This window comes from Puma concolor, chromosome D2 (genome assembly GCF_028749965.1).
Source record: "Puma concolor isolate L17-30 chromosome D2, mPumCon1.1.hap2, whole genome shotgun sequence".
Classification (NCBI taxonomy): domain Eukaryota; kingdom Metazoa; phylum Chordata; class Mammalia; order Carnivora; family Felidae; genus Puma; species Puma concolor.
In genome coordinates this window covers 23,578,694-23,605,600 of record NC_141677.1, presented here as the reverse complement: position 1 = coordinate 23,605,600, position 26,907 = coordinate 23,578,694, and the positions used below count along the sequence as shown (strand labels likewise).

At 38.2% G+C, this 26,907-nt stretch overlaps 1 protein-coding gene and 1 long non-coding RNA gene across 8 annotated transcripts in view; one reads left to right on the top strand and one right to left on the bottom strand.

The window, feature by feature from the left end:
* Nucleotides 1-180: 180 nt before the first annotated feature.
* LOC147575946 (uncharacterized) lies at nt 181-26,713 on the bottom strand. The gene is made up of 4 exons (XR_015241616.1): nt 26,543-26,713; nt 23,116-23,308; nt 7,861-7,936; nt 181-4,025 (listed from the first exon to the last, which is right to left on the bottom strand). It is a non-coding gene; the product is annotated as an uncharacterized LOC147575946 (long non-coding RNA).
* Nucleotides 25,814-26,907, top strand: part of RHOBTB1 (Rho related BTB domain containing 1) — a 124,300-nt gene continuing 123,206 nt past the window's right edge. For 3 of the 7 annotated variants that reach the window (XM_086679792.1, XM_086679785.1, XM_086679789.1), the window contains exon 1: nt 26,206-26,356. The gene's annotated coding sequence lies outside the window, so the exon portion shown is untranslated. Of the gene's footprint in view, nt 25,966-26,205; nt 26,357-26,907 lie in introns of those variants that run through there. The other 4 variants (XM_086679795.1, XM_086679787.1, XM_086679793.1 and 1 more) reach the window with 3 other exon arrangements.

Here is a 26,907-nt window from a genome sequence, read left to right as displayed (position 1 = left end):
TATTAATAATAAAAATTGGATTCAATAAGCCTGCTTTAAACAAAAGGCCAGGCAAGGGCAATTCCTCTGTAATAATGCCAGTCTTTTGTATCATGTAGACTTTGGAAATGTGAAGATATTTTGAAGCAATAGGAGGTGACTGTATAATCATTCTCTGTTAAATATTTTCAAGAGCCTTGCTCAAGTTAGTTTTAACTTTATTTAAATAATCATTCAGAGCTTTAACACAGATATTAATTTTAAAACTCCGTTTCTATAGTAGATATTATATAAGCTTATTCTTCCTTTATAAAGCATTCAGTGCACATTGAGAGAAACAAGTAGTTTCTGATTATAAAGCATATTGAAAAATACAACTATCATCAGATAGTGTATGTTGGATAAATAACACTCAATCATGTGAGTCAGCCAACTACTGTGGATACAAACACATTTTTTGAGTCATGCTGGCTATTAATCAGTGGTAACACCAATGAACAGAATGAAAAATTTCACCCCAAACTGACTGTTGAAGTGTTGCACATAATATTGCCCATTCATTCTCCATGTAATTAGTCACACTGCCAGCTTTGATAAGGGGGTTGGGTTTCCTATATCTTTTCTGGTTTCTTGTGTACTGAACAGAAATTGCATTTGCTTTCACTTCTGCTTGTGATTGGAAACTTTGCTGACATGAATGTCACACCTGGAATAACAGGTGGAGCTGTGCTCTCAGTCTTTGATGAGCATATCAGTCCAGTAACAAGCAAACACTGTCATCAATAAGAAGTACACACTTCTGACTCACTGTGCCTGATAGCATTCTTTAGAAGAATGTCAGCAGTAAGGGGTCAATATCTCAATCTTACAGAAGAAAAACCCAACTTACCACCTGGCTGTGCTACTTAGATCTGCTACCTATTCATGTCTAGGTTCCTACTAGTTTGCTCTCTTGAGTGTTAGAGATCAGACAGAATTAGCAATTGATCAGTAATTATTGCCAGGGTGTCCTTGAGCTGAGCACTGATTTTGTCTATGTGGATTTTGATTTGACTCCCCTGTGACATAAGATACTTTTCATACTCTCAAAGAGATTATGATCTAGTGGAGAAGTCAAAACAAATATTTGGAAAATTAAAAGACCATGCAAATTGTAATAATATGGCTGAAGTGTAAGAATTGTCTAAAGACAGTAACTGAATAAATGCCAAATGAATGATATTAAGGTCAGTGGTTTAGAAACAGTGCTCCAGGTAATCCCAAGTATTCAGGTGGGGGGAGCTCCCAAGGCAGCAGCAGAAGAGAAGAGAAGCTCCAAATGAGTAGGACTTCAGCCAAGCCCCCTTCCACCCCATCCACAACCTAGATTCTACCTCCGCCAGAGTAACTCTTGTGTTTGTTTTTTGTTTTCTGGGTTTTTTTTAACTTTTTATAGTGGAAATTCACATAGAATTTCATATCAAGAAAGGGATTCAGATTTGTTTTTTAAAAAGCCATTGATGTATTTTTAAATGCTATGAATTTCAGAATTGCATAGTGTAATCACTAGTGTGTGTTCAGTAGGTTTTCTTGGTGGAAGAGAACAGAAGACTTGCCAGATGAAGAAGATTTGGATACTCAGATGGCTTCCAGTTTAGTGGTTTATATAAAAACATTAAGATACTTAAACAGGTGGGAGTCCAAAGAGCTGGACTAAAGTTAGAGGACAATGCCACTTGCCCATAGGCTGTAGTGCGAGACAGTGAGAAGGGTGATTTCAGAGGTATCATCTTGGAGAGGAGCCATATCACAATCAACACAGTCATCATTTCATTAGAATAATCCATGTACACACATACAGGGCAGATATAAGAAAGCTCAGAGAAGAGAAGAAGGTTTCCCAGTAAAGAGGCAGAGACCTGAGGGGCTCTATAGGGAGTTAGTGTGGGTGGGACTCCTGGCCCATCTAAGGCAAACATAAGAGCTAGATCGGTTTCAGAAGTTAAGAGCAAGAGTCCTGGCTTGCCAAGAAACACTAGAAAAGTGAAATACAAGGACTAGGTCCTCTTCTCCCCCAAATCCTTTAGCCTTGAATAAAGTAAGCAGCAGAGAAAGCTCTAGAAGATGTCTTGATTCCACTTCTGCCTTCAGCTGACCTTTGAACCTAGCAACCAGGAGATATCAATTCTGCTTTTCTGTCTAAAGAGATGGAGTTGTAGGAAGTCAGAAACATTCCTCAGCACTTACAGCTAACAGCAGCAAAATTGGTGTGCATTGTCTGAACACAAGTGATATATTTTTTGAAATTACACAAATAGAGCTAAAGAATATTCAAGCACATCATAAGCATTCTTGGGCTACAAGCACAAAACATGGATAATTCAAGCATAAAAAATTACTATAAGAATACCAGAGTGTCTTGCAGAATTAAAGATGAGGAACAAGGATTGGGAAGGGCAGAACAAGGCTGAGATGTGGGGACTCTCAACAGCAGAAGTCTAAGGAGCCCCCTCTGTAGGGGCTGCCTTTTAGGGTTTCCACCTGCTTCCATATCTGCATGATATGGAAGATTTACTTTTGCAGATTCTCCAAAAAGAACAGCTAGCTGTTACCAAGGAGTTTTAATCTGTGCTGCAGTCACCTATAGCAAAGAGAAAGGGTAAGTGGAGCTGGAGCAACTCTGTGAGCAGTGACGCCTCCACAGTGTGCAACTATTGCATACACCATTATTCCCTGGTCTAGGAGTCATGGGAGAAGCCATCTATGGGGTACTGGAATCCAATGAACTTAGTCAACCAAATATAGTAGTCATGATGGCCGCCATTTTGAAAACCAGAAATAAAGCAAGTTGTTCTGCTTTGAACTATTTAGTAGAGCCTAATATTAAAACGAGTGCTCCTCCAATGGGTTCTTATGACAGTGTTTACCTCACTATTGTACATACTATTATAATTACCTGTTTACCTTTGCCCCCACCCCCACCCCACAGACTAGAAGCATCTCAAATATAGGGGCTGTTTCCTGCTCACATTTGCATTTCATCTATTAGGTGATCAATAAACATTTCTTACATGTAGGGAAATCATGCCTGTCAGACTCAGGATGGGCATAACTATTGGTCAGGAAAGGTATATGTTCTTCAGGCAGAGGTTGTGAGTAAAATAACAGTAGATTACTGGGAGATGAGACCCTTGATCCAAGATTCATGCTGTGACTGTGGTTGGAAGGCTAATTAGAAATCAGGCAATACAGTCAGCTTGTGGGAGGCAGACCTCCACAGCACAGGCTGAAGCAAATGAGCCTTTGGAGGTAGTCCTGGTCCCTCCCCATCCTGGCTCCTAAGGTAAAGCCTGGCTGATCTTATTAAATGTTTGGGCTATGTCTCCAAACTGGTTCTGCAACATCATATGCTGGGTCCTCTTCTTCTTCTTCTTCTAAATATTTGTCCTAAAATGGGAGAAGTAAATGTGGAGGTGCTATGTGATTCCCTTGCATTCTCTACCCAAAGAGAGATAATTTAATATTTTATTTTCTGTATAAACCATCCATAAACTGTTCATGTAAAGCCTGATTTCCAGGCAATCTGATTATGTCTTCTACTTCCCAAGGGGGTTTCTTCCACTCTACTGGTGAGAAGCTTTCCTCTTGTTAATCAAGGATCATGTTAATCATACCCCACCCCCACAGATGGAATTGAATAGTAGCAAAACCATCTCTAGTCTGGCTACCACTGAGGCCCACTAGAGACCACGGCTTCTTTGAAGAACGTTGCCAATATAGCTGACACTTCCCCAAATACTAACAAATCTCCAGGTCATCAGTGATCATTCTCAGAGTTAACAGATCATGTATCCTTGTGGATCACACATCTACTCAGAATTTTTTTGAGATAAAAGAACATGGATTATAACACTGCGAGCTCTTTATGCAACTTCTTAACAACTCTGTTCATGCTAATTAATTGCCAGATCTTTGGAATATGATCAAAACCAAAGTCCCCTAGTGGCCAGGATGAAGGTCCACAGCTGATGCAGAAAACAGAGAGCCCAGAAGAAATTTCATCTGTCCTGGCAAGGAAACACAAAGAGAGAATCTGGGTCAAAAAGCAGACAGCTTCTACAGTAACATTTGCATCAAAGAAAAGGCTGAGAATATTATTAACTATAGAATAAATACATAAAATGTAACAATATTTGAAACCAAACAGCAACTCTGTCCTTTAAAAAAAGCATTATATTGCTTTCTTGGGAAGCATATATCTAAAATTACAATAATTCAGATTGCTTTCACTCAGAAACATTTTGTTAAAAGATTGCCTTACATCATATTTGAAAAACATAAGCAGACTTTTACCAAATATAGAAACAAAGATCATAAACTGAAAATAGAAGCCAGAAGACAGACTCAGTGGAAACTACAGAAATATTAACATTGTATTAGATTTGGCAGTGAAGAAATAGAAATATATCGTGATTTACTACCTTTACAAAAGAATAAAAAAATTAGGTGAAAAAAATATTCAAACTATTCGAAATAGCAAGACACTTTTTGGCAATACGTAAGGAAGAAGATTTATTTAACTTTGGAGAGGGTTGGCAGAAAGGGACTAAAATGAGAAACAATAATACCACATATTAACTTTGTTCTTAAACATCTACATTTAATGTATCAACTTTGGCTGTTGTTATATGCCTTGGCAATTCAATAAAGTTACTGGAATGGAAAATTGAAAATTTTTATTGTGATATTTCCAATTTCTCCACTAGTGGAATAGTTTAATAATAAGCCATTGCATATGCTTTCAGCATTCTCATTAAAATGAGTGAGCTACAATTTTTCTTTCTATTCCTAGTTATCAGCAACCTTATTTACCAGTGCATATTAGGTAGGACACAAAGCTCAGCTAACCATTTGTGGTTATAGTTTCTGAACAAGCAAGTATTACCTATTGCAAAGGCATAAGGTTTGAAGCTGAAAGGAATCCTAAGTGGTTTCATATTCCGTATTTCCTAGTATCAATGAAGAAACTGAGGCTCAGAATGATTAAGTAACTTGTCCCAAGTCAACAGCTAGTCAATAGCTGAGCAGATGTCATCCTTCTAAAATGTTGTATTACAGTAGACTACCCTAGAATCCAAATTATTTCAGGAGTAGCCATTGAACATAGGCCTACAAATTCTTGTCTGGCAAAAAAAGAGAAAAAAAGAAACAGCCAAGGAGGATACTTAATTTATTAAAAGTCTACTTCAGCCTCTACCTTTACTTGGAATGGTTATTTTTCTTTTAGCTTTTATGAATCTGCCCCCAGTTTTTACATGGTTTAATGTTTTATAAAATGTCTCTCTGCTTTCACACATCAGAGTCGTGCAGAATACTGATGACTCCCTAATTTGTAAGGTGATCTCTTCATAAAGCCGTGTTAATTCCTTTGTTGGTCTTTGCAGAGTAAATCTACTTATAATCTGGTACCTGCAATTAAGTTGCTCATATAACAATTTATTTCCCTTTTAAGCAACAATCTGGGCACGTTTCTTTGGCTCAAGCACTACATAAACATTTATATTAACTATTAACCCTCCTGAGGCAATGGACTTGATGGAAACAGGAGCAGAGTGGAGCTGAAAGAACCAGGGGTGGATCCAATTCTCAGTCTGGTTGCCAATAAGCCATGTGGCCTTGAACAAATCATTTATCTTCCCTGAACCTTTCTCCGTGTGTAAAATGTAGGAGGTCATTTTTATGACCCTAAGATCTAAAACCCTGCATTTCCAAACTGATCGTTTTTAAGCCACCCTTAACAATAATTATTATGTTTACACCCTAAGCTTCCATCCTGTTTACTTCCATGCACCTGATACATATTTCAGTCCTACCATTGAGAAAAGTAAATAAACTGCAATAAAATGTGACATCTCCCCTACTATGCTGTGAACTCCATAAAAGGTTAATTCATTTTTATAGGCTTAGTGCCTGGCAGACTTGACATTCTATGAATGTTTGATATACGGATGGATGGATGGATGGATGGATGGATGGATGGATGATTGCCACAGCATAGCAGTAAGGAGAACTTAAGTATAAGTTTACATTGCCTCTGTAAATAGCCTAAAGATCATTGTCCTGAACCTCATCAGACACTTATATGTAAGTTTACTTTTTTACAGCATAATGCTCATAGTACATCTCTTATACATGATCTTTTCTTGCCTAATCTTAGCCTGTTAACTTCCCTTCTTGATGATAAGCTTGTTGAGAGCAAGAGATGTGTCTCATTCGTCCCATTCTGTACCTATTCATTGCACTTACGTATAAGACTTTCATCAATTTAGCTAGTTAAATGAATTTTAAAATTAGTTTCAGTAGAATAGTAGCCAAATAAAATAAATGATACATTTTGTATCAAAGTATAAATCTTTTTGGGGGTGGGGGCAGAGGTTTGGAGTGAATTATCTGGGATGATAAAATTGTGACTTTTTTGTCCTTTTACCTTTCATTAATCTCAAAATTTCACCCCCTATAAAAATCATTCATTCTTAGTGACTTTATTTTGCTTCATATGTGGTCAGCTCGTAATTAACATAATATAATTAGGTCTAATGTAATCTAGGAAGATCTCACAGGAGAGGAAGCATGAAGAACCCTTTATTGAGCTGCAATTCAAAAAAAAAAAAGTCATGGTAGAGAGGTATTTGCATGGTTTCAGTTTATATGAAATCCAGTGGCATTGCAAAAGTATTCCCCTGACCTTGCATGCAAATCATCTCCACGTTGCTTCAATAGATTCTTTGTCAAATGTTAAGAGTCCACACTCCAGAATGATACAGAATAGCAACAGCATATTGACTCTTGGTGGGATGTCCTACCCTCTTTTGACTTATTATCATGTGGATTACAGGATGTTTACTTTAGTAAGATGTTCTGTTCTCAGATGGATGCCCATTTCTCTGGTCAAAGGAGGATTTCCAGGCAAGCAGTTCTCCTTTTCAGGCAACATAAATTCGCTGATTGCTATCTCATCACTTTCAGATTCACAATGTCATTCTGGCATAAACAATGTATATGAACACATACATAAAGTTAATATTTTCTAACTCAGTTTTTTAATAGTCATCACAATCCTAATTATGCTATTAATCCATTATAATTATACTCATTATTACAAATATGATTTGTTCATGGGGATCTTCATTATTATAAGCAGTACATTACTGTTATAAATGTTATCAATAAACCATAACTGTTAGAAACACTCTTAATGTATTTACTCTTTGTTTTATCAGGTCCCACATAATCCACATGGGCATATTTATGTCTATATAAACTTCAAAAGAACCAGATAATCTCTTACTCCCAAAAAATTACTGTCATGTTAATAAAAATAATAGCTGAGGCTTATGGAGCACCTGCCATGTGCCGACACTAAGTGTGTTAACACAGATAATTTCATTAATGTTCCAGGATCCTATGAGGTAGAAGCTTATATTAGCCCCATTTTACAGATAAGAAAACTAAGGCTTATACAGGTTAAATAACCACTCAAATGTTAAGAGCTAATAAGTGATGGAGATAGAACTGGAACCCAATTTCACTTCAGATTACTGTTTGGGATAGCAGATGAACCTGCTCATCTATTTGTGTAATTATTTCTTTAACTTTAAGTTTGCATGTCACTTTTAAATTCTGTCTTAAAACCAGAAGTATATACAGAGTGCAAGTTGAAATGTTTGCAATAGGAATTACAGACTATCAAAAATATAATGAATATTATTACTGCAAAATTAGCAAATATAATAAATCAAAGTAGGAGAACAATGCAAGTATTATATAATTATCAGCATAGTTTTCTGTGAATGTGCTGTTGACTGATTAATTTTACAATTAGTAAACTTATTAACTGTGTACCTTAGCAGTTTTTTTTCTTTTCAGTGTGTAAGGTTTAAAGTTCAATTTCTTTCCACAAAGATTAAAGATTTTCCAGCTGCCAAAAGATAATAAGGCAAAAATGATTAAAAGTAAATTTAACCACAAAGGTTTTGATAGCACCACATTCCATCCCATCCATTTATGAATTGATTTTTGTAAAAAAGCAAATATGTAAAATCTGATATTCATCATTCCCTTTATTATTTTCCATTTGCTGTAGTCCAATTAGTATCACATTCATAAGGATCATGTGCATAAAATAGATATGAAACCACATTCCCTCTGAAAGTTTAAAAGCATTTTAGAAAATATGCCTAACACATTATCTTAATGAAGACTGCATACAAATCAGAAATGTTTCCTGGCTTTATAACCTAAAGCCAAAACAATATGAAACTTAAGAGCTTTCAAAACTATAAAATCTAAAAAGTTTAAATATTTATACTGGGAAGCCAATAAGTACTTTGAGAATATGAGAATTCACCCAGATAGCCTTTAGAACAAAACAACACATTGTGATCCATTTCAAAACTGCTGCTGTATTTACAAATCAAAAGCTTACTGAGGGTTGTCATATTCAAGACCTTATAAAGCATACTCCATGGAAAGCGCCCTCAAAGAGCGATCTTTTGGACTCTCAGGTTTATTTTGTCTGTTTTTAATTATGAAAATAAAACAGACACCTGTTTCACAATATTTAAAGAAAGAATTAGTATTTCTTAGCCTATTTTTTTATTACACAAAACTCCAGGTGGACATATCAGAACCAAGAACTCAATTTTTCATCTAGAATTCCTTATACTCAGATCTTCTGAGGCCTATGGGAATACTACATTTTTATCTGCAAAGCCATCTACTAAAATTTCCTTTCAATTAAAATAGAAATGATACTTAGCAAAAAGGGTGATTACATGAGTACACTTTTAAGAGGCATATTGCTTTTAAAAAGAAACTGAAAATGGGGAGCAAGGATGACACAGTGACTGGTATGAGCTTAGGGTCCGTTAGAGCCAGACTCCAATCCTGGTTTTGCCACTGACCAGATACACCGCCTTGACTAAGTCATTCGACTTGATTAAACCTCAGTTTTCCTCATCCAGAAACTAGACATAATTATGCTAATTCCCTAATAACACTGCTGTGAAGGTCAGGTAATATAAGCAAGCATTTAGCAGACTCTTGGAAACAAAGCACGTATTCAATAAATGGCAAGTTAGCCTCACAGTTAGAAAAGAGGTAAACAACAGGTAAAAGTAAGATGTCATTTGTCACGGATGCTGCAACAACGCAAAAAAAATAAATAAATAACAGAAAGCAATTAGACGGCCGTTTCTACTTCTCTGGTGTGTTAGTGTAAAACAACGAAGCTTGGGCTGGACTAAAGAAGGAAATGCAAGTACCTTTCTTCACCACAAGCCATGCAGTTAGGAGATGGGCAATGAGAACTTGACCTAACGAAGAACCACATGCTCTGAGGAAACTGTGGATAATTAACTTGTTAAATAATTCACTGAAATCAACCACTTGTCATGCTGTCAACCGCTTGGTCACGGCTGAAGAGGCTGTGTAAAACAATGATGCTTACAATTCAAAACTCGTACAAAATTCCTTACTTGAAATGACCTCAAAGATCTTATTACAAGATTGAAATTAGGGTTACACCATGGCACACAGGTTTAAAAAGGGGGAAATGACAATATCTTAGTCATTGCTTTATACCTAAGATTAACTATAAGAATGAAACACATAAAACTCCTCTTGTAAATTAAAAAAAAAAAGTTAAATATCAGTAACCTCATATGGCTCAAACTAATTTTCTGGGGTTTTTCATGACACATCATTCTAAGTTCATGTAAGCTTTGCCAGTCTACCATAGCAGGATGTGGACTAGCTTCAACCTTTTCAGAGTCCCTGTAAAAGTGGGAAGGTTAGGCAAAATCGCAAACACAAAACCAATTTTCTACAGGAAGTTAAAGAATATAAGTAAGGTGACATTATGAAAGTAGAGTCGGCTAGTCACATCTGCATTAAAAATGTTTTTTTCATGCAATCCTTGAGTACTCCACCAATTCTCCAGGGGCCAGTAATCCAATTTTTACAATATAAATTGACACAAGTTCCAAGGCCCTCTTTTGAATAATATTGAGCTCTGAGCTAAATCCCTGTTTAAAAAAAAAATTCAATTTCAGGGACTAATACACACAGCTAGTCCACACTAAGATCAGATGCCTCACTCACACAGGTGCACTCACTTCCAGGCACACTTGCAGATCGGTATGACCATGTGGGTAGTTCTGGCCAATGAAGTGTGAAAGAGACAATGAGTATCTTCTCAGTGCTAGAAGAAAGCAAAAGGCCCATATGGTTTTCCTTACTACACCGCAATAATCAAGGAGGTCTTGAATTGAGATTACAGAGGCGCAAGATCAAAAGAGCTTGGATTGCCAAGGCACCTCAGACGGGATAACTGCCACAAAGAGTCAGACAAACCCAGTGGGTCCTTGTTTGAGCAAGAGATAAACTTTTATTGTGTTAAGACATTGAGAGCTTGGGGTCGTTTGTTACCACAGAACAGCCTAATGTAACCTAACTGGCAGAAACAATTTTGGAACTATCTGTACCCTGCCAGAGCAAGTGGGCTCACCCCTGCAGAGCCATCACACATCACAGCTGGATCTGGTAACAGACCAGACCTCCCCTGCACCCCATCACAGTTGTACATCTCAGCTAGGCCCTCCCAAGCCCCACACTGCAGCCCCAGGCAACAGCCCCACCTAGCCCTCCTGCTGCTCCACAGCAGACCATTGGGCACAGTGGACACAGAAGACAACATCTGAGTGCCCAGCTCTGATGATCAGAAGGGATTGCACTCCTGGGCTCCATGCAGTATCTCCTACACAAGGCTACTCCTCTAAGACTCACAGAAGTGGCGTGCGCGTGGGTGGCTCAGTCGGTTAACCGTCCGACTTCGGCTCAGGTCATGATCTCATGATCCGTGAGTTCGAGTCCTGCATCAGGCTCTGTGCTGCCCACTCAGAGCCTGGAGCCTGCTTCAGATTCTGTGTCTCCCTCTCTCTGCCCCTCCCCTGTTCACACTCTATATCTCTCTCTCAAATAAATAAACATTAAAAGTTAAGAAAAAAAAGACTCACAGAAGTGGCTCATTTCTAATACATAGAAACAAACACAGAATCAGGCAAAATGAGGAAACAGAGGAACATGTTCCAAACACAAGAACAAGACATAAAAAAAAAGACATTAATGAAATGGAGATAAACAATCATAATTCAAATAATGGTCATAAAGATGTTCATCAAACTCAGACAAATGGATGTACACAGTGAGAGCCTCAACAAAGACAGAAAATATTAAAAAGTTCCAAACTGAAGTTAGAAGCTGAAGAGTACAATAACTGAACTGAAAAACATACTAGAGGTTTTCACAGCAGACTGGATGAAACTGAAAAGCATATTAGTGAGCTGGAAGACAGCACAACAGAACTCACCCAGACAGAACAGCAAAAAGAAAAAAAATTTAAAGGGGCTCCCTTAAGAGACCTTTGGAAAAACATCAAACAGAACAACGTTTGCATTTAGGGGCCCTCGATAGGGATAGGGAGAAAGGGCCAGAAAATTTATTTGAAGACACAACGGCTAAAATCTTCACTAATCTGAAGAAGAAACACACCTAGGTCTAAGAAACCCAGAGAGTTACAAAAAAGATGAGCCCACAGAGATCTACAACAAGACACATTATAATTAAAATGGTAAAAATTATAGATAAAGAGAGAATCTTAAAAGCAGCAAGAAAAAAACAATTTATTACATGCAAGAAAAACTGATAAAATGATCAGCAGACTTTTCAGCAGAGCCTTTGTAGGCTAGAAGACAGTGGCCTGACATATTCAAAGTGCTGAAGGGAAGAAAAGTCCAACCAAGAATTCCCTATGTGACTGCAGAAAAATGAACCTGGACCACTTTCTTACACCATACACAAAAATAAACTCAAAATGGATGAAAGACCTAAACAGACAGGAAGCCATCAAAATCCTATAGGAAAAAATAGGCAACAACCTCTTTGACCTCAGCTGCAGCAACTTCTTACTTGACATGTCTCTGGAGGCAAGGGAAACAAAAGCAACAATGAACTCTTGGTACCCCATCAAAATAGAAAGCTTCTGCACAGTGAAGGAAACAATCAGCAAAACTAAAAGGCAACCAATGGAATGGGAGAAGATATTTGCAAATGACATATTAGATAAAGGGTTGATATCCAAAATCTATAAAGAACTTAACAAACTCAACACCCAAAAAACAATAATTCATGAGGAAATGGGCAAAAGACATGAATAGACACTTCTCCAAAGAAGACATCCAGATGGCCAACCGACACATGAAAAAATGCTCAACATCACTCATCATCAAGGAAATACAAATTAAAACCACAATGAGATACCACCTCACACCAGTCAGAATGGCTGAAATTAACAACTCAGCCAACAATAGATGTTGGTGAGGATGTGGAGAAAGAGGATCTCTTTTGCACTGCTGGTGGGAATGCAACTGGTACAGCCACTCTGGAAAACAGTATGGAGGTTTCTCAAAAAATTAAAAATAGAACTACCCTACAACCCAGCAATTACATTAGGTATTTATCCAAGGGATACAAGTGTGCTGTTTTGAAGGGACACATGCACCCCAATGTTTACAGCAGCACTATCAACAATAGCCAAAGTATGGAAAGAGCCCAAATGTCCATCGATGGATGAATGGATAAAGAAGATGTGGTATATATATACAGTGGAGTATTACTCAGCAATAAAAAAAAAAAAATGAAATCTTGCCATTTGCAACAACTTGGATGGAACTAGAGGGTATTATGCTAAGCGAAATTAGTCAGAGAAAGACAAATATAATATGACTTCACTCATATGAGGGCTTTTAAGGTAGAAAACAGATGAACAGAAGGGAAGGGAAGCAAAAATAATACAAAAACAAAGAGGGCGACAACACATAAGAGACTCTTAAATACAGAGAACAAACTGAGGGTTGCTGGAGGGATTGTGGGGGGGGATGGGCTAAATGGGTAAGGGGTATTAAGGAAGACACTTGGGATGAGCACTGGGTGTTATGCATAGGGGATGAATCACTGGAATCTACTCCTGAAATCATCATTGCACTATATGCTAAATAATTTGGATGTAAATTTAAAAATAAATAGATAAATAAATAAAATTAAAAAAAAAAGAATTCTCTATGTGGCATTCAGAATTGAAGGAAAGATCAGAGTTTTCCAGATAAACAAAAGCTAAAGGAGTTTATCACCACTAAACTAGCTTTACAAGAAACATAAAGGACTTCCTTCAACTAAAAATAAATGGCACTAATTAATAACAGGAAAATATACAAAAGTAAAAATCTCACTGGAAAAGGTAAACACAGAAAAGTAGTAAACCAATCACTTAAAAAGGTAGCATAAAGGTCAAAAGACAAATATAGTAAAATTAACTAAATGTACAATAATTAGCTAATGGATGCATAAAATAAAAAGATGTAAAATGTTACACGAAATATATAAAAGATGAGGAATGTGTTCAAATTTGCATTGCTGTCAACTCAAAACAGACCCATTATATACATAGGAAGTTATATGTGAACCTCACAGTAACCACAAAGCAAAAACTTATCGTAAATACACAAAAGTGAATGACAAAGGAATCTAAACCTAACACTAAAGAAAGTCACCAAATTGCAAGGGAAGAGAGAAAAAGGAACAGAGAGGAACTACAAAAACAGCCAGAAAACAATTAACAAAACAATAATAAGCCATTAAGTATTTATTATTAACAATACTTATTAACAATAATTGATACTTATTAAATATCAATAATTACTTAAAATGTAAATAAATTAACCTCTCTAATCAAAAGACAAAAAGTGGCCGAATGGATAAAAACGAACAAACAAAACCCCCAAAACTCATCTATAACCTCCTACAAAAGATTAACTCCAGATGGAAAGAACACAGAGACCGAAAGTGAAGGGATAGAGAAAGATATTCCATGCAAATGGAAATTAAAAGAAAGTTAGTGTAATTAGCAAAATGAAGGATAAAAAACATATGATGATCTCCATAGATGCAGAAAAGGTATTTGACAAAATTCAACATCCATTCATGATAAAAATTCCCAACAAAGTAGGTATAAAGGGAACATATAAACATAATAAAGGCCATAAATGACAAACCCACAGCTAACATCATACTAAACAGTGAAAAATCAAAACTTTTCTGCTAAGATTGGGAATAAGACAGGATTCCCAGTCTTGCCATTTAATTCAACACAATATTAGAAGTCCTAACCACAGCAATTAGATAAAGGAAAAAAGAAAAGTAAACAAGAAAAGTCATCCAATTTGGACAGGAAGGAGTAAAACCCACTATTTGCAGATGACACGATACTGCATATAGGAAACCCAAAAGACTCCACCAAAAATGTATTAAAATAAATAAGTAATAACTCTATTCAGCAAAGTAGCAGGATACAAAATCAATATACAGAAATTTGTGGTGTTTCCATACTGAATTAGCAAATTATCAGAAAAGCAATTTTTAAAAAGATCCCATTTAAAATTGCACCAAAAAGAATAAAATACCTAAGAATAACTTTAACCAAAGAAGTGAAAAATCTATACAATGAAAGCTATAAGATTCTAGTGAAAGAAAGTGAAGAAAACACAAATAAATGGAAAAATATTCCATGCTCATGGACTGGAAGAATTAATGTTATCAAAATATCCATACTACCCAAAGTAATCCAAAGATTCAGTGCATTTCCTATCAAAATTCAAATGGCATTTTTTTTTTACAGAATTAGAACAAATCATTCAAAAATTTGTATAGAACAATCTTGAGAAAGATCAAAGCTGGTATCACGGTCCCGATTTTGAACTATACTACAAAGCTACAGTAATCAAAATAGTATGGCATTGGCATAAAAACAGATCCACAGATGAGTGAACAGAAATGAAAGCCCAGAATTAAACCCACACATATATGGAGAACTGATTTATGATAAAGGAGCTATGAACATACGTGGAGAAAGGCCAGTCTCTTCAATAAATGGTGCGGAGAAAACTGGATAGCCACATGCAAAAGAATGAAACTAGAACCATCTTACACCATACACAAAAGTTAAGACCTGAACCACATATTTCTAAAGGAAAACATAGGCAGTAAGTTCCTCAACATCGGTCTTACAATACTTTTGTGGATGTGACTCCAAAAGCGAAGGAAACAAAAGCAAAAGATTACATCAAACTAAAAAGCTTCTGCACAGCAAAAGAAACCATCATCAAAACAAAAAGGAAACCTACTGAATGGGAGAAGATACTTGAAAATCATATATCCAACAAGGGATTCATACCCAAAGTATATAAAGAATCCATGTACTGAATAACAAAAATGCAAACAACCCAATTTAAAAAATAGGCAGAGGAACTGAACAGATATTTTTACACAGAAGACATACAGATGGTCAATAGGTACATTAAAAGATGTTGAACATCACTAATTATTAGGTAAATGCAAATCAGAACCACAATGAGATATCACCTCATACAAGTTAGAACAGCTATTATCAAAAACGCAAGATATAACAAGTGTTGGCAATGTTATGAAGAAAATAGAACCCTCATACACTGCTGATGGAAATGTCAATTGGTACAACCACCATGGAAAACAGTATGAACATGCCTTAAAATAAAGAACAGAATTACCATATGATACAGCTATTCCACTTCTGAGTACTTCTTTAAATTTTATTTACTTATTTTGAGAGAGAGAGAGAGAGAGAGAGAGAGAGAGAGAGAGAGAGAGAGAAGGGCAAAGAGGAAGAGAGAGAAAATCCCAAGCAGGCTCTGTCCTCAACATGGGGCTCCATCTCACAACCATGAGATCATGACCTGAGCTGAAATCAAGAGTTGGATGCTTAACCAACTGAGCCACCCAGGCTTGCCACCACTTCTGAGTATTTATCTGAAGAATACAGAATATTGATTCAAAAAAATAAAATGTACTTTTATTATAACTGCAGCATTATTTACAATGGCCAAGAAATATAAACAACTGGGGCGCCTGGCTGGCCGAGTCGGTTAAGTAGCCAACTCTTGATTTCAGCTCAGGTCATGATAACATGGTTGTGAGATAGAGCCCTGCGTTGGTCTCCACACTGAGCTGGGATTCTTTCTCTCCCTTTCCCTCTCTCTCTGCCTCTCCCCCACTTGCACTTGCTCTCTCTCAAAATAAGTAAATAATTTTTTTTAATGTAAACAACCTACCAAACTCTACACCTGAAAAACAAATAATCCAGTGAAGAAATAGGCAGAAAACATGAATAGACAGTTCTCTAAAGAAGACATCCAGATGGCCAACAGGCACATGAAAAGATGCTCATCATCACTCCTCATCAGGTAAATACAAATCAAAACCACACTGAGATATCACCTCACGCCAGTCAGAGTGGCTAAAATGAACAAATCAGGAGATTATAGATGCTGGAGAGGATGTGGAGAAACGGGAACCCACTTGCACTGTTGGTGGGAATGCAAACTGGTGCAGCCACTCTGGAAAGCAGTGTGGAGGTTCCTCAAAAAATTAAAAATAGATCTACCCTATGACCCAGGAATAGCACTGCTAGGAATTTACCCAAGGGATACAGGAGTGCTGATGCATACGGGCACTTGTACCCCAATGTTTATGGCAGCAGCACTTTCAACAATAGCCAAATTATGGAAAGAGCCTAAATGTCCATCAACTGATGAATGGGTAAAGAAATTGTGGTTTTTATACACAATGGAATACTACTTAGCAGTGAGAAAGAATGAAATATGGCCTTTTGTAACAACGTGGATGGAACTGGAGAGTGTTATGCTAAGTGAAATAAGTCACACAGAGAAAGACAGATACTATGTGTTTTCACTCTTATGTGGATCCTGAGAAACAACAGAAGACCATGGGGGAGGGAAAGGAAAAAAAGAAAAGTTAGAGAGGGAGGAAGCCAAACCATAAAAGACTCTTAAAAATTGAGAATAAACTGAGAGTTGATGGGGGGTAGGAGAGAGGGGAAAGTGGGTGATGGGCATTGAGGAGGGCACCTGTTGGGATGAGCACTGGGTGTTGTATGGAAACCAATTTGACAATAAATTTCATATTAAAAAATAAATAAAAAATAAAAATGTAAACCACCTAAATGTCCATTGACGGATGAATGGACGAAGAAGATGTGGTGTATATACACAATAGAATACTACTCAGTCATAAGAGACAATGAAACCTTGCCATGTGTGACAACACAGATGAACTCTGAAGGTGTTATGCTAAGTGAAATAAGTCACATGGAGAAAGATAGATGCCACATGATGTCATGCATATGGTGGAATCTAAAAAAACAAAACAAACAAAAGAAAACAAAAACAAACTTGTAGATACAGAGAACAGACTGGTGGCTACCTTTGTGGAATCAGATTGGGAGGTGGGTGAAATGGGTGAAGGGGGCCAATTGTATGGTGATGGATGATAAATAGGCTTTAATGGTGATAATTCTGGAGTACATAGAGATGCCAAAGTATAATGTTGTGCACCTGGAAAAAAATTTGTAACTCATAGCATCCTCCCAGCTACCACCACCACACACACTCCTTCCACAAAAGATTTGGGTTTGTGGTTGTGTGGTTTTGGTTTTGATTTTCCTTGGTTGGTTCAGTTTTAGGGAAAAGTTATTTGGGGTTTGAGGCTGAAAATTTGAAACTGGGATCTGAGATAGGTCTAAAACCCTCAATCTTATTTTCTAAAACATGTCTAGAGAGGATTGAATCAAAACCTTTAGAGGCCAGAACACTGGAGATACTGTGTTTGGCCCTGACCCCTCCATCCATATGTAATTAATTCAGTTTGATGAAGCAAAATCACATATATGTGTAAGAAATTCTAACAAAGTTCTGACTTCTTTCTCATGATAATTATGCTGTTCTTTCTTTTTCTTTTTCTTTTTCTTTTTCTTTTTCTTTTTCTTTTTCTTCTTCTTTTTCTTTTTAAACATCAAAGATTGGGGCATCTGGGTGGCTTGGTTAAGCATCTGACTTCGGCTCAGGTCATGATCTCAGGGTTTGTGGGTTCGAGCCCTGCATCAGGCTCTGTACTGACAGGTCAGAGCCTGGAGCCTGCTTCAAATTCTGTGTCTCCCTGTATCTCTGCCCCTCTCCCACTTGTTCTTTCTCTCTCTCTCCTTCTCTCAAAAATAAACATTAAAAAACAAACAAAAAAAAATCAAAGATTAAATTGTTTTCAATAGGGCTTTGTTTGCCCATTATTTGCTAGCGCCTATATTGTTAGGACCAACTACCATCAAGTGATTAAGTTAGGTTTATCTGACCTTCAAGTTTCAGAATGAAATTAGAAAGATAATAAATATAAGAGGATAGTTTACAGAATAATCAAACTGGGCTTCTTTCAATTATTTCAGACAGGATACATAAAATATCCAAAATAGTTTCAAATTTTAACCAACAAAGTAATATAGGGTCCAGCTACTAAGACAATCTGTTTCTAGACTTGTTCCTGGGGTTTTAAGCCAAATAGGATTGTCCATGTACAATCCTTCCAATAAAAATGGGCCCAGGGCACTCTGATCCATTGCTTTGGTGGCAATTGTCTTAAGCCTTCTACCTTTGTTTCTTCCTTGCTTCTTGCTCCCACCTGCTCTACCCAAATTCTGAACTTTGTAGGTTTGTGCTTTTGATTTTAATCAAAGAATTTTCTTCCTGGCTTTTTACCTCTGGCATACTTTAGAGCTCAGAGTGTGCTTGGCATCTAGCCCACCCTGTTCCTTTCCCATCTGAAGGAAAAACTATTATAGCTACTATTTAGTGAGCAATTGTCATGTGTTAGGCATATGATAAGCACCTTGTATACATCACCTCAACTAATCCCCACAACAGTCTTCACTGATCAGTATTCTTATCACCGTATTATGATTAAAGCAACCAACGAACTGGAGAAAGGTTATTCAGCAAGAGGCCAGAATTTAATCACAGATCTCAATCCTACCCTTTTAGCTTAAACTATTGCTGCTTCCATATTTTCATTAAAAATAAATATTTACTGACAGGGTTCCTGGGTGGTTTAGTTGGTTGTGTCAGACTCTTGATTTCACCTCAGGTCATGATCCCAGGGTCCTAAGATAGAGCCCCACATTGGGCTCCACATTGAGCATGGAGCCTGCTTGAGATTCTCTCTCTCTCTCTCTCTCTCTCTGCCCCTCTCCCTTGTTCACACTCCCTCTCCCCTCTTCCCTGCTCACACACACTCTCTAAAGTGTGTGTGTGTGTGTGTGTGTGTGTGTGTGTGTGTGTGTGTATAACTGAGCACCTAGTACGTTCCAGGTTCTGCGCATTCTAATTGAGATCATATCATAAAGTTGCAAGCAAATAGATAATATCATTTCTGGAAGCGATAAGTGCTATGAAGAAAAAAAAATAAAGTAATGAAGAAGGACTAGAAGGGTGGGTGGCAACATTAGATGAGAGGAGGAGAGGAATATTGAAAAGGAGCCAATCATTTGAAAATCTGGGCTAGAAACATTCCAGACTGAGGAACATCCCATTCATAGGTACAGGGTCAGGAATGAGTGTGCTGTCTTCAAGAAACAGAAGGGTGTCTGGTGTTACTGAGGTTAGTGACCCAGGGGAAGATATGTAGAAGAGACGAAAAAGGTAGGCATGGCCAGGTCCTACAGGGCCTCGCTGCCAAGGCTAAGAGAGCTGAATTCCACATGCAATAGGAGCCACATTTGAAGGAGGAAGTGCCACGATTACCACATAATTTTTTAAAGCACAGATAATGCATCAGTTTTAACAATGAATATGGAGACACTAGAAAGACATGCATGCATAAGGTACTCTAAAAGGCCAACGCACAAAAACTCTAAAAGCAAATGGATTTTCTGCATCATCTGCAATCAGTTCTATCCCAGGAAATATGGAGTTCGTGGGAAATTCAAGGTCAGATTTTAATTTACTAATATTTAGTTATACTTAGGAGTGTCATCTCTTCAGGTTGGAGATGTCCTCCCAAGGTGAAATATCCTCTCTTGTATTGGCATTGTAAAGTAATGGTTTCAAAATTCCAGGCTCTACTGTTTCTCCCCACAAAGCATGTTATAGGTGAAAGATGGATAACACTACCACCATCAAATAATTTTATTAAGCACAGTATATTGAGAAAGAAACATACAGAATCCTCCAATCAAGGACTTGTCTTCTTTTATGGAAGGAGAAAATATGGTGCCACCCGTACAAAATCCATCTGGACAGACATTACAGAGATATATTTTACCATCCAATGTTATCTTTTGTAATAAAGCCCAAAAGGCATAGTACTGTAAAAATATAAACTTTAAAAATTCGAGACTTTGTTAATAAGAAAATTAAATAAAATTTGTTCACAATCCATGGAATTTGGTTATAGAATTTACAAGTCACAATTGTAGGACTACAGATAAATTTCCAAATTCCTTTCAGAAATATTCCACCCTACTGCAACTTTCAAAGTTTGGGAGGGGGGAAATATCCAAGTTAGATAAGATTATGAAATTATAGCATTTTCTTACTTTAATCCATGCCATAAAATCTAATATTAACTAGCTTATCAGGAATATCATGAGAAATACAACTAACAAGATTAAAATCTGGAGTCTAGAGCCAGAAATTCAAATGTTGGGGGAAAACACAAGAACTAAGGTGTGTTCCAGAATAAATATAAGTGCCCTAGAAGTAACAAAGAAAAAATATTCAGCGTATTTTAACAACTAAACTGCAGGGTAACTTCTTGCCCCTGGGAAAAAGAAAATCTTTACTTTCTCATAAAAGAATAAAGAACACACACATTTCAAGAGCCATAAAAGCTGTAACTAAGGAAAGCCCATCTGGGCAACTAGATTATCTTTACAATACACTCTTCACTATTTTATTTGGTCCTATTTTACGTACCTCAGGAAATTAGGTTTCCATCACTCTCAAAAATTTTCTACCAAACTATTAGATATTATTGCTAAGTAGTAACCAATAATCCCCACCAACTAGTTTAAAGTATTCTGCCCTCCTGTGTCTTACTGATATTTCTATTACTATTTTTCATTAAGACTATATTACCAAAATAATATTATTTTGTGAAGGTTAAAGTTCTAATTAGGAAAACAGGAGCTGGCAGTGGTTTAGTGCTGAGTTAAATTCTGAGACCCCAAGGAGAAAAAGAAAATAAATAATATAAAAATAAAATAATCTCTAAGGCCTCATGTCACCCTTTATTAATCGCAAAATAAATCTCTAGGAAAGAATGATCTCTTCACCTTCGTGGGCACCCTTTGCGGTAGGGGTTTTTGGAGGAACTAAAACACCCTGGGCTGCCAGACACATGTGTGTATGGATACAGTGAGGAATCGTCCAACGTGTCCTACTTTCTCTAACTCATACTTGGAAAGAAAAACAACATTCTCACCCAGCGCATTCTGCGGTAGCATATCACAACGAAAAGTACTCAGAATGAGAAGTCAGAAGGTTCAGAGCTTTGACCGCAGGCAGGCCCTGTGGTATTCCAAGCCTCAGCTGCTTTTTTCACACAATGAACTGCAGTCCAGCCTCCCCTGACTCTCCAAACGTTATAGTGTAATGATACTCATCTAAGAAAACAGAACTAAACAGAAAGTCCTTCTAGTAACAATATGCTGATACCAATTGTTACACAATGTTATGGCTCAATAACTGAAAAATTATAAATTTATCCTGCAGATAAACACGGTAAGTCTTAGAGTAGGGAGAAGAGAAGTTTTCAAGAGCTTGCAAAAAACAGGGAAAACCTTTCTTATGGGTGAACAGTCAGAAGAGTTTGACTGGGTTTTCATATTATTTCAAATCCCAGGCTCTGTGGGTACATTCCATTCTAAGAGAAAAGTCAACTAATTTAAAGAAGACAGGTGAATATAAAGTCATACTATTATAAGCTATTGTAATTCAAAACTAGAATAACAAGGTAAGCCAACAGTCCAAAGTAGACCCCAAGTTACTTTTATTTGGCAAGTTTAATTTCTGCTGCCAAATACCATAGTAAATTAACAGGGCTTCTTCTCCTCTTATTTCCCTTGAAACTGTGGAATGATCAAAAGAGAAAACAGAAGAAAGATATAAAAAAAAAGGTACTGGATATACCCTGAATAGGTATTCTCTGATTAATTAGTTGGTTTTATTCACTTTTTTCTTTCAGGAGCAGGGTTTTGGGTTCTAATGAATTATTTTACCCCTGGTTATGTAAATCAGTATTCGCAAACACTTTTGATAGACAGTCCATCGGTTAAAATGTTCAGTATATATTCCCAATATTTATTCATTTATTAATTTATTAACCAGATCACTTATTGCATATGCCAATATACATTATGAAATATATACATAAATAAAAGTGTTAAAAATCACTTAATGATGAACTAGATATTTATTTTGTGCTAGTCACGGTGCTTCATTTTATCATTAGCCTATGACTCAAAGTATAATATATACTTAAGGCAAGGCTCATTGTTAACAGAATTAGATTTAAATCCATATTTCATAGGCCTTCTTGATCATTTCAATGAAAGAGAGAAGCTGATTTCTTGGTAGACTGAATTAAGCAAATCATCAACTTTGTTAACCTCCCATTATGTCAAAGAATTCTTAACTGCAGTCAGAGAAGCTTCAATTCTACCAATTTCCTGTTTGCTTATGCTTGTATTATTAGTATTATCTTCTTTACAAAAATCCTTTGAAGCCACTTTTCTATTTTGTAACTGCTGGTTTAGTTAATACTGAATAATAGAATCCTTAATTCCTTAAATGAACAAACATAAAATCAGTAAGACGCAACACAATGTAATTGAAAGAAGAGCAGGAATCACATGTTAGCTGCTCCACACTATGGATTTCCCAGTATTTCTTCAAGATTCCTCTGTGAGGGAGGACAGGAGACCAAGGGACCTATGGGCAACTGGGAGGCCAGTATCAATCTGCATATTGTACACTTGCAAGAGCTTAGGTTTTATGAAATTAAAAAAAAAAAAAAAACATAAACAGAAGTTCAAAGTTTACTCCCCACAGCCTATTTTGGAGATAAAGTGTATAAGCAGTTGTAGTACATAAGGAGAGCTGTTACCTGAAGCATCTGCTACTTTACTTGAATATCAATGGGCCATGATTATGTTCTAGGCACACCACAGCTTAAGAGTCCTTCAGCTTGACCAGTAGGAAACTTTTATGGAGTTTAGAGGCTGTACTCTCTTGAAACAGCACTTTTCACGATAGTGACTAGACCATTCTTATTCCTTCGAGCTTCAGTCATTCATGCCCTCAGAAACAAACAACAACAAAGTTATAAAAGGCATTTGTTTGTGTTAAATACTTAACTCTATTCTTGTGTCCAGGTAAGATTAATCTTCAAACCTCAATGATCCTTGGAGGTGCTCCAAAGTTTGTTCATTGGCTAAAAGTTACACCATCACACCATTTTGTGCATTAGTAATCTTGAAATGATTAGCTATAATATATAATATAATGTATGAGTGTAGATGGTATCTAAACTCTTTCTTTAACATTCTTCATAATTTGTCTTAGTCTGCTGACGCTGCCATAACAAAATACCATAGATGGGATGACTTAAACAACAGAAATATGTTTCTCACAGTTCTAGAAGTTGGGGAGTCCAAGATCAAGTTGCCTGTGGGCTTAGTTCCTGGTAAGAATTCTCTTCCTGGTTTGCAGACCATTGCCATCTCACTGTGTGTTCATATGGCCTTTCCTAAGTACTAGAGCGAGCTCTCCAGTGTCTCTTCTTATGAAGACACTAATCCTATCAGATCAGGGCCCTTCAATTATAACCTCATTAACCTTAATTACTTCCATAAAGACCTTATTTCCAAATATGGTCACGCTGGAGGTTAGACCTTCAACATAGGAATTTTGGGGAGACATTCAGTCCACTACATAATTTATATGCTTTCTTTCAACAAATATTTATGTTTTGTCTTCTATGTGCATGACACTATAACCGTTGTTGTTCTCATTTTAGAGGAGACACAGCAAACAATAAATGTATGCATGTGTATGTGTGTGTGTGCATGCACATGCATGTGTGCACATGTATATTATATTAGAACAGGTGGTCAGGGATTACCTCTCTGACATGAGGACAAGGGAGAAAATATCTGATGTTACTGAGGAGCAAGCCTCTAAATATTTAGAGAAAGTGTCTCAGGCTCAACGACCAAGATGCAGGAGCCTAAGGGATGAAAGAACAGCAGAAAGGCCAGTGAGGGTGGCAGGACTGGGGAGGGGACAGTGATGGAGAAAGAGGTAAAGAGAGGTGGGGTGGCAGACATGTAAGGCCTTGGTGGCTAAGGTCAAGTTTGAACTGTCACCATGGAAAGTGACTGAAAGTGATGGGAAGCCATGGGGTGGTTTTTGAGCAGAGGATTGGCATGAGCTAATACACACACTTTTAAAGGGTCATCCAAAATTCTACATGGATAATAGACCATAGGGGCAAGATTAAGAGCAGTAAGACAAGTTCAGAGCCTTTTTCAGAAATCCAAATGGGCACTGCTGGTTTGGAAGAGGGGTAGTTGGGGTTAGACTTGGAAAACATTTTGAAGCTGGAGCTATCAGGATTTCCTGATGAACTGAATATGAGATATGAAAGAAAGGATAGCAAAAAAAAAAAAAAATCTTTGCAGCATTGCAATAATTCTAGGGTTCAAAACAAAATAGCAATCTAAAAGACCATTTGGAGGGTGTCCTCTCCTAGCACTCCATACTTCCACATACAACTTTTCATAGGTGCATTAATTATGTCTGCACTTGTCTATTTAGTAGCTATCTCTCCCCCATTAGAATGTGAGCTCCTGGAAGGTAGGACTTACATCTCTCTATCTAGTTCACTCTTACATCACCTGCACCAAGGTCAATGTCAGGCAGTTTTTGAGACCTCATTAAATACTTATGAACGAATATCCATAAGCTTTGAGCAATCTTGAAATTACATCTTATAAGTAGCAATTGAAAGAAATAGGGTGCTAAGAAGGCAGTATTCTCATTAGATGGCAGGTAGGACTATAAAGATTCTGTAATGTTTTCTAAGTTACCTTTCTCTAGTATTTAAATTCTAAGACACAACCAATTGTACTACACCAAAAGGACGTATCTCCTGTCAGGTGGTTAACACATTCTTCTGTAAATGGAGTTTTACCCTGATCTGATATCATAACCATATTATACATTTAATCTGTTTAATAATTCTTAGAAAAGTATTTCTGCTAAAAATAATACATACCACCAACCTTCTGTAATTCAAACTCAAGCAAAACGGCAAAACTGAAGAGTGAGGTCTACAGATAATTTTCAAATCTTATTTTCAATGATTGCAGGCTGTGTCTGCCATAAACTTTTATACCAGCTGTTAAAAGCTATTCAAATTGTTTTTGTTGCATTTCATTTTCACCACTCCTCCATATAGCGAGGTAAATAGACTGAAGACTAAAGATAGAAAAAGTTGTGGAGATTTGGGGGTGTAAAGTAGTGACTGGCCTATATAATCCCCGTCACTAAAAGGTTGGAATTATTCAGACGTGACCATACTTGGAACTTGGGGCAGAGCTAGTATGTAATGTACTGGTTTCCAGCAGTAACTTTTTATTTAAAAATTAAGTTCCTTTAACCGTTCTGCTGAAATGTCACTCGGTTGGGGTTTTGAAAGGGGAACGTGCAGACGGCTGCAGTAATGATAGAGACTCTTTGTGTAAACTACCCAACACGACACCGAGTGATGTGTGGTTTGTGATGTCAGCAGAAACCGCAGATAGAATCGCCTGGGTTTCTATCTCTTTGCTAGAGAACGTCCCTACAAGAAAAGGCTGACCCTTGACACCGCCAGAAACTTTCCCCAGACTTGGCCTCCATTGGTAGAAGGAGTCGCCCCCCTGCTGGCGGGCGCCCCACGAGAGTCCCAGAGGTGGGTCGTGGGGACGCCGACACTGGGGCGAGGTCCCTCCGGCCCTGCACAGACAAGGGCGGGGCCACACGCACTTGGGCTGGCAAGGGCTGGGGGGGAGGGGTCCCTGGGGGGGGGGCGGCGCAGCAGGGGGCCAGCTGGGGGCGGGTGGGCGGGGGCGGCCCAGGGCCACGCCCGAAAGTCTCAGCAGGCCGCGAGAGTGGGGAGGGCCCCGCAGCCCCCGCCCCGCGGAGAGGCGGTGGCGGGCCGCAGCGAGGTGGCCTAGCCCGGAGGTGGCTGGAGGGCGGGGGGCGCCCGAGGTGGGAGAGGGTGGGGTCAGGCGGCCTTACATAGCCAGAGCGGCCGCCTGCAGCACCGCCAGCAGTCGCCGCCGCGCCTCCAGCGCCCGCAGGTAGAGTCGGCAAGGGCGGGGCGGGGACGCGTCCGGGGTGGGGGTGGGGGATGAGGGACGCTCCTGGGTGGGAGGTGTTACTCAGAAGGTCCCCCTGTGTGCGCACCCATATTATCCGCAGACGCGAGCGCTTGGAGCATCCTTTTGCACCTCTGAAAGGGGCAGGGGTGGGGGTGACCCGGTTACCTTACGCTGACCTCCTGACAGCTGCCCAGCTGCACTGAGAAAGCACAGGGCCCCAGAGGGTGCTAGCTTCCGAGATACTTCGGGTGTTTTCTGCACCCTCCAACCTAACTGTCCAACACACACACACACACACACACACACACACACACACACTCGCGCTCTCTCTCTCTCTCTCTCTCTCTCTTCCCACCCCCCCTCCGCCCCCCGCAGGCAGGCGGAATTGGGGGCCTGAGGGATTAGAGGGATAGAGTCACTGTCAGTCAGAAGAGATTAGAATCTGGACAGGACATGTCCAAGCTGGAGTCTTCAGAAAGTAGGTGCAGCATCTGTGGCTCCTCGTGTCCAGCCCTCAGGTGATGTGTGAT